The sequence below is a fragment of the Myotis lucifugus genome, unplaced genomic scaffold (genome assembly GCF_000147115.1).
Source record: "Myotis lucifugus unplaced genomic scaffold, Myoluc2.0 scaffold_56, whole genome shotgun sequence".
In the NCBI taxonomy this organism is placed as follows: Eukaryota; Metazoa; Chordata; class Mammalia; order Chiroptera; family Vespertilionidae; genus Myotis; species Myotis lucifugus.
The window spans coordinates 2,668,344-2,676,152 of record NW_005871104.1 but is presented as its reverse complement, the minus strand read 5'-3'; positions in this window follow the sequence as shown (position 1 = coordinate 2,676,152).

The window sequence follows — 7,809 nt, the reverse complement described above, 5'->3', positions numbered from 1 at the left end:
GGTTCAATTTCCTTCCTATGTTCACGTCCCTTTAAGGAGCAGCACTTGGACTGTAAATCAGCCCCTGCTGGACATGGAAGAGAGCAGGACTGAGTCGTGGATGTTCTGCTGGTTCTCTTCTTTGAACAGGACATGAAAGGAGACCATCGTGTGGCAGGATGGCATCGAGGTATCAGCTATGTTTTCTCCTTCCCGTGTGTCTCACATGCCACCAGACCAGGTCGTGAGACCTCTGTGCCCCCTTACTCCTGGGAGGTTTGTGCTGCAAGTGCGAGAGCAGAAGTTGTCCTCAGAACACCCTTGACTTTGGTTTTCCAGAATCTTGTAAGCCTTGGCAAACTTGGGGTGGAGGTGTTAATAGGAAGAGCAGAGAGAGTGGGATGACTTTGAAGCAGAGAGTTTGTGGAAGCAAGAGAGAAAAAAAAGAGATGCCCCAAGGAGAAGGAGATCAAGACAACTTATGAAGTAGTGGAGACCTTTGCCATGTGGTGCTTAAGAGATGTGGCCTGGCCCTAACCAGTTTGGCTCAGTGGATAGAGCTTTGGCCTGCGGACTCAAGGGTCCCGGGTTTGATTCCGGTCAAGGGCATGTACCTTGGTCTCGGGCACATCCCCAATAGGGGGTGTGCAGGAGGCAGCTATTGATGTTTCTCTCTCATCGATGTTTCTAGCTCTCTATCCCTCTCCCTTTCTCTCTGTAAAAAATCAATAAAATATATTTTTTTAAAAAAAGAGATGTGGCCTGATCTTGGAAAAGGAACCAGCTGCCTGGAGGATGAGGGGGCTGGACTCCAGTCATTGGGGATTAAACCTGGGTAAATAAATATCTCTGGACCCAAGCTTGGCACAGAAGTAACTATGATATTTGTCTTCAGGAGACCCCGCCCTCCCCACCTCAGATTCCAGCGGAGGGCCTGATGGATTAAAAATGAAGGGATCCTTTCCCATGTTCTGTCTCCAAATGTGGGATGGACCCCACAAAGGGGAGGGATCCTCCAGAAATGACTGAAAGTTACTGTCCTTACAGCCCACCAGCTTGGAACTTTAGAGTCTGATTTAGAGAATATGAAATGCTTTATTTTTGCACTTGTACTGATTGCTTAAATTTTATTTCCGGTATAACTGTATAAAGTATTGTGAAGGGACTCAAAAGACAGATTTCTTTTCTCAAATGAAAGTGCTGTCTAATCTAGAGATAATGCTTTGATTTCTCTTGGTAATGGAAGAAACTGTAGCCCAATATAAAGCAATTGACGCCTTGTGTCATTTTATCTGTGACTTGCTTTCCTCCTCTGATAAATGGATAATAATGCATGACTTCAACAAAGTTTATTGGTAGAATTCTAGATGCCCATGTAGGTGGCCATGTTAAATTTCTAATAACCATCGGATTTGTAGAAACTGTTTAGGGCATGGGTTAAAGCTCAGGGTCCAGGGTTTAAACCCTGGCTTTGTGTGACTTTGGGCAAGCTAGTCATCCCCCCCGCCACACACACTCACACACACACACACACACACACACACACACAAAACTTCAGTTTTTTCATCTAAAAAATGGGGATAATAATAGTAGCCAGTTTGTAGGGTTTGGTGAGAAATAAATAACATAATCCATGTAATGTTCCTAGCACACTGCTTGCTACATGCTAAATCCTAATTAACTATATGGTACATTGAGGAAATGAAGATGAAAACATGACAAAATTAAACACATCATAAAAATGTAAGGCATCATTATTAAATACTTGCTATTTCAGTTGATTGGAAAAGAAAATTTCCCATTAAAAAAATAAACATCTGGACCTAAGACATACATGATTATAACAACAAAGGAGAGAAAACATTTACATCCACAGATGGGGACTGTTACTTATTTGGGCCTAAAAATAACCAAGACAGTGATATAACTCAGATCCAGCCTTCATAAATATTCATGGGATGATTAAACGATGGAGTGTCTAAGCACAGTACTCAAAACTTCTTTTGTGCACGTGTGTCTGAATAGGAACATCTTTAAAATCAGATGGTTTTCCTTTATCTGCGAGGCAGATGATACACGGGTCTAACCAATAATTCATCCTGGCAAAGAAACTCATTACTCAGCCAAGGAAGCCTCTCAAAAAGCCTGTTTTGGCTAAACAAGACAACTTAATTTAATGCAAAGCGAATAACCTAACTTTCTATAGATCACTCATTCCAGGATTAAACATTCTGTATTTCTCTTAAATATGCAGCTCAGCCCTCGCTGGGTAGCTCAGTTGGTTGGAGTGTTGTCCTGATACTGCAAGGTTGGGAGTCCAATCCCCGGTCAGACACATACAAGAGTCAACCGATGAACCAATGAATGCATAAATAAGTGGAACAACAAATCTCTCTCTCTCTCTCTCTCTCTCTCTCTCAAATAAATAATTTTTTTAAGACATACATCCCAGGCCTGGACATGCATGAACTTCTATATAGTTTGGCCCTGAGTTTTTCGAGTCTCTTGGAAACTACCAAATCCACTGGGTAGAACAAAAGAAACGTAAAGAACAGTTCTGGAGAAGCCAAGAATTTAGAGTGGGAAGTCCTCAGGCCAACCTCTATTGTAATCTGTGCATCCCCTTCATATCTGGTCATGTGAGTGGGAAGTTTACTACCCATTTCAGTGAAAACTCCATTTCAAATGACAGAAAACCCAACTCAAGCTAGCTTAAAGAAAATGGGAATTTATTTCCTCATATCATGGAGAGTGAAATCTGAGATCATAATTTCTGTCCTGGCATGATCAAGCGTCAACCTATGTCGCTAGGCTTTGTTTTTTTATTCCCATACCTGAGGTCCACTTCCTCTCAAATGCACAACCTTTGTGGTGCACAATGGTAGCTACAGCTTCCCATTCTCTTCTTCAGGGTCAGCAGGAAAATCTCAGCATCCTAGATAACTCAAAAGTCTTGGAATTGTGTCTTTGTTAATTGGCCTCAATTGGGTTGTATGTCCATCCCTGACTCACGGGGAGCAGGGGGAGTGGGTTGGGTTATGCAGAGTGCTGATTTCTCAGGCTCAGTTTATATGTCTAATGTCATCGCTGGATGGGGGATGAGTCAGCTGCAAGGGCCGAAGAGAGGTATCAATGAAATCAGTCCAAATGGAAAAGCAGAACCAGTGGATGCTAGGCGATCAAAATCTTACTCTCCAAAATATTCACACTGATGATTATTCTGTTATTCCAGTAAAGCATCTCTTCAGTTACACAGAAATTAATTTTTGGAATTTTCATATTTCCACTCCCAAATTTGACTTCTATGATTCCAGTGGTGGTCCTTCAGCCCTGTAGACAGACATCAAATCTCCCTTGATCTACTCTCCTCCAGGTTCAATGTAGCAACATAAAAGGAAGCAAACTTTTTGCATAAAAGTCAATGCGTGCTCTAAAGCAGCCACCAAAGTCACTATAATTCCTGTTAAATTCACCTTAGTTTCAAAGAAAATGATTTTGTTATGAAATTTGATCATGATTACAACCATGATTTCGGATGCCTCCTAACGGTGGAGAAAAAGTGTCAAAGTCTAGAACTCACCGAAGTTAGGGACTTGGATAAACTAGAAATTTATCGAAGAATCGGAGGCCATGTTGGATTGAAAATGAAGAAATCTTTCCCCACTTTCTGGCAACAATGCATGTCTCCAAAAGTGGGGTGTGACCCCTGCAAAGGGGCGGGGAGCCTCCAAAAATGGCTGACCAGTTACTTTCCTTACAGCCCATCAGCTTCTAACTTTAGAGTCTGATTTAGAGAAAATGAAATACTTTGATTTTTTTTTGCATTTGTACTTATTGCTTAAATTTTATTTCCAGTATAACTGTATAAAGTATTGTGAAGGGACTTGAAAGACAGAGTTCTTGCCTCAAGTGAAAGTGCTATCTAATCTAGAGCTAATACTTTAATTTCTCTTTGTAATGAAAGAAATTGTCCCCCAACACGGAGCAATGTGACCCCTTGTCATGTCATTTTTGCTCTGTGTCTTATTACTAGAGTGCCTTCTCACTCACGAGGAAACTAGAGAAGGAGCTACCTGGTCGTTGGCACAAACTTAAAAAAAACACACCTTAAAAACACTTCGCCTTTGTGTTCTGAGTTGGCCAAAAGGAATGAGGATAAACTGATATTGGTCTATTACTGAGCAGAAAGCACTATATAAAGTCAGTCTGAGATACTATCCTTCAAGATGCTTTTTCTGTAAGGAAATTTGACTCAGGCAGATGAAGTAAATCGCACAACTAGTTTCCTTTCACTTCTTCAGGTGGTGTTCTCGACCTAGTTTCAAGTATGAGTGTTTGGCAAATGGCGTTAGGTTATCTGCAGGTTTTAGAAACATCGTGTTTACGACCAAGAGCTAATGAAAGAAAAAAAAAGCAATTAAGGGAAGCTGGTCACTCAAATATCTAACATTCAGCTGGAGAAAACAGCACCTGATTATTCACTAACACGTCACAATGGGTATTTTACAGTAGCCATGAGATCCCCATGCCTTCCTAACCGGGTGTATGCAGCGCCTAAGAATATTGCTCCAATCCTATGGGAGATGGTTTAGAAATTACTGTGGATTGATTCCGTGGCGAGGGAAGACGCTCTTCTGTTCTTTGGAGCATCCTGTGGTGGTCCTCGCCTCTGGAATCCGGCACTTGGTGGAATCGGGCACTTGGTGGAGAATGGTTCCTACTTCAGCTGCTGCTTCTGAATTGTTAACCAGCTTTGGGGGGCCTTTCCCTCTGGGGGCCGGGAGTGCTGCTGTGAGAATTCGCTGTGTAAAGACAGGCCCTCCGCCAGGAGGCGGTGCAACTCAGCAGCACACCTCTCAGCGGCCGCCTCCAAGGCCTGCGCCTTCGTTTTCAGCTCCTTTTCTTTCTTCTTTTCCAACACGGTTGAGTCCTTCAGCTGCTTCTCCAGTAAGGCTTTTTCCCAGAGGTACCGGGCCTGGGCCTTGGCCGCTGTCCGGACCCGGGCTTGCTTCAGCTCCTCCTGAAATGCCTGCAGTTCTTTGTACTGTTTCTCCCTTATCTTTGCCATCTCCTTCGAGGCCAGCCACTGCTGCTTCAGAAGGTGTTCTAGCTTTCCCTGCTCCGCGCGCTGTGCTGTGTGAAGTTCTGGAGTTGATTCCGTATGTTGGGAGGCTAATTCTTGTCCCGGCTGCTGGGTCTCGCCACTTTCTTGGGCATAGTTGTTCCACTGGTTTTCAATGTCCCTTCGATACTCCTTCGTCTTGTAGGACAGGTTCGCCAGCATGACTTGGGTCTCAGCCTGGATGGGTAACTTTTCGTTGAGGAGCAGCTCGGTTTCCTTCCGGACCATTTTTTGCTGGATTTCAGTTTCTTTGACTTGGTGGTCCAGCTTCATCACTTCCATTGTTATATCTATAAGCCCCTTCACTGCCTTCATTGGTCTCTCTGACTTCAAATAATTACGTATCAAATCAAAATACGATACAGGGGGAACGCTGGAGTCCTCCGATGGGCCAGGGAGGCCTGACTCCTGGGGGCTGTGTTCAGCGCTAGCATCCACTGCCGAGAACCCTCGCTGGTCCCAGCTCACATGGGGACTGGACGAGGTCTTCTTCGGAGGCAACTGGATCCAGGAGGGCGCTTCACTCGGGGGCCCTGGGGTCTGGGAGGATGTTTCACTCAGTGACACCAGGGTCAGGGAGGATGCTTCTTCACTCGGGGGCAATGGGGTCCGGAAGGATGTTGCGCTCTGTGATTCCAGGGTCCCCCGGGTCCGGAAGGATGCAGCGCTCGGTGACCTGGATGGCACTTCACTCGGGGACACTCGGGACTTGGAGGACGATTCACTCAGGGGGACCCGGGTCCTGGAGGGCTCATCTTTGGGCAGCACCAGGGTCTTGGAGGGCGCTTCACTCTGCGACAACCGGGTCCTAGATACGGTTCTAGGACTTAGCAGCACCGCGGTCCTGGTTGGGGCTCCCGGCCTCAGCCGCACTGGGGTCCTGGGCCGCCCAGCAGAGGCACTCTGCTCCCCGGCGGGGATTTTGGTTTCCTCTCCCTGGGGGCGGAAATTGAGGTCCATGGCCTGCTCCCTGCTGCAGGAGCCCTGCCCCAAGGCTCTCAAGCAGCCAGGCTGTCCCAGGAATAGGGGCCAGTGTCCCCAGGTCCCTAAGCCTTACGCTGAGCTCGCTCTCCTCTGGTCGCTGGCAGCCCTGCTCCTAGCAAGGCCAGATCCCCGCCACTGTCTGGAGTGGGCTCCAGGGCGGACTCCCGAGTCAGGTGAGCACCGGAAGAGGCTCCGACATCCGGCATCCCCTCGCCCTCCCCTCTCCACCTGGTTGGAGCCCTTGGGGCCTGTTCTGCTTTCACAGCTTGCAATGTGCAAGATGGAATGTAGGCACCTCCCTGGCCGAGTCAGTCTCCATGGTGACCAGGCAGAGCCAGCTGAGCTCACAAAGGGGGTTTAAGGCCCATTGAGTCTTTTGTTCTTTAAAAAAAAAAAAGATTCTGAAGTTTCAATGGTGGGCTGCATAAAATCATGAGATGGCCAAGATGTCTTTAGAAATGAGCAAAAAGTATTTTTAAAAAATCATCAACTATGTATGGAACCACAAAAGATCCCCAAATAGGCAAGTAAATCCTGAGGGGGCAGAGAGCCAGAGGTCTCCACTACCTGACTTCAAATTATACTACAAAGCTACCATAATCAAAACAGCATGGTATTGGCAGAAAACAGACACAACCCCTGCTAAATTCTAGGAATCTGCTCATATATTCTCCATATCATAATTTTGTCGTTTAAAGAACATTACAGCCCTGGCCAGTATGCTTGGTGGTTAGAGCATAGGCCTGTGCATCGAAGGGTCATGGGTTCGATTCCCAGTCAAGGGCACATACCTGGGTTGCAGGTTTGATCCCCAACCCCCATCGCATTGGTTGTGGGAGGCAATCAATCCATGTGTATCTGACATCAATGTTCTCTCTCTCTCTCTCTCTCTCTCTATATATATATATATATATATATATATATCAAAAATATCCTCACATGAAGATTAACAACAACAAAAAAATCATTTCATGAACAAAATCATACAGCATGTCATCTTTTGAGATTGGTCTTTTTTTAAAAAAACTAGGCATAATGCCCTTGATCAATGCAAATTGTGTGTACCAATAGTTTGTTGCTTTATTTTGCTTGAGTATTCCAATGTATTACATTATCATTTGTTTAATCATTCACCTGTAGAAGGACAAGAAGGTTGTTGCCAGTTTGGGGCTATCTATATAATAAAAGCCTGAGTGACCGGTATGGTGGACCGACCAGAAAAACCAGTCACTATGATGTGCACTAACCACCAAGGGGGCAGACACTCAATGCAGGAGCTGCCCCCTGGTGGTCAGTGCGATCCCACGGGGGAACACTGCTCAGCCAGAAGCTGGGCTCACAGCTGGCAAGTGCAGCAGCGGTGGCGGGAGCCTCTCCTGCCTCCGCTGCAGTGCTAAGGAGCAGCAAGCAGGCAGGCAATAAGGAGTGAGGGCTCCCGGACTGCGAGATGGCAACCCTCCCCCCGAGTGCATGAATTTCGTGCACTGGGCCTCTAGTATTAAATAAAATGCAGAGATTTTTCTATGAACAAAAGTCATCATTTATCTTGGATAAAATGCCCAGAATGACATTTTATCCAAGATAGACGGTGTGATAATTGCTTGCTTATAATATTAAGAAACTTACCAACCCATTTTCCAGAGTGACTGTTCCATTTTTCTTTGACATCAACAATGTAACTAATACCAATTTAAAGCTGTTAAAATGGTAGATATTATGACATA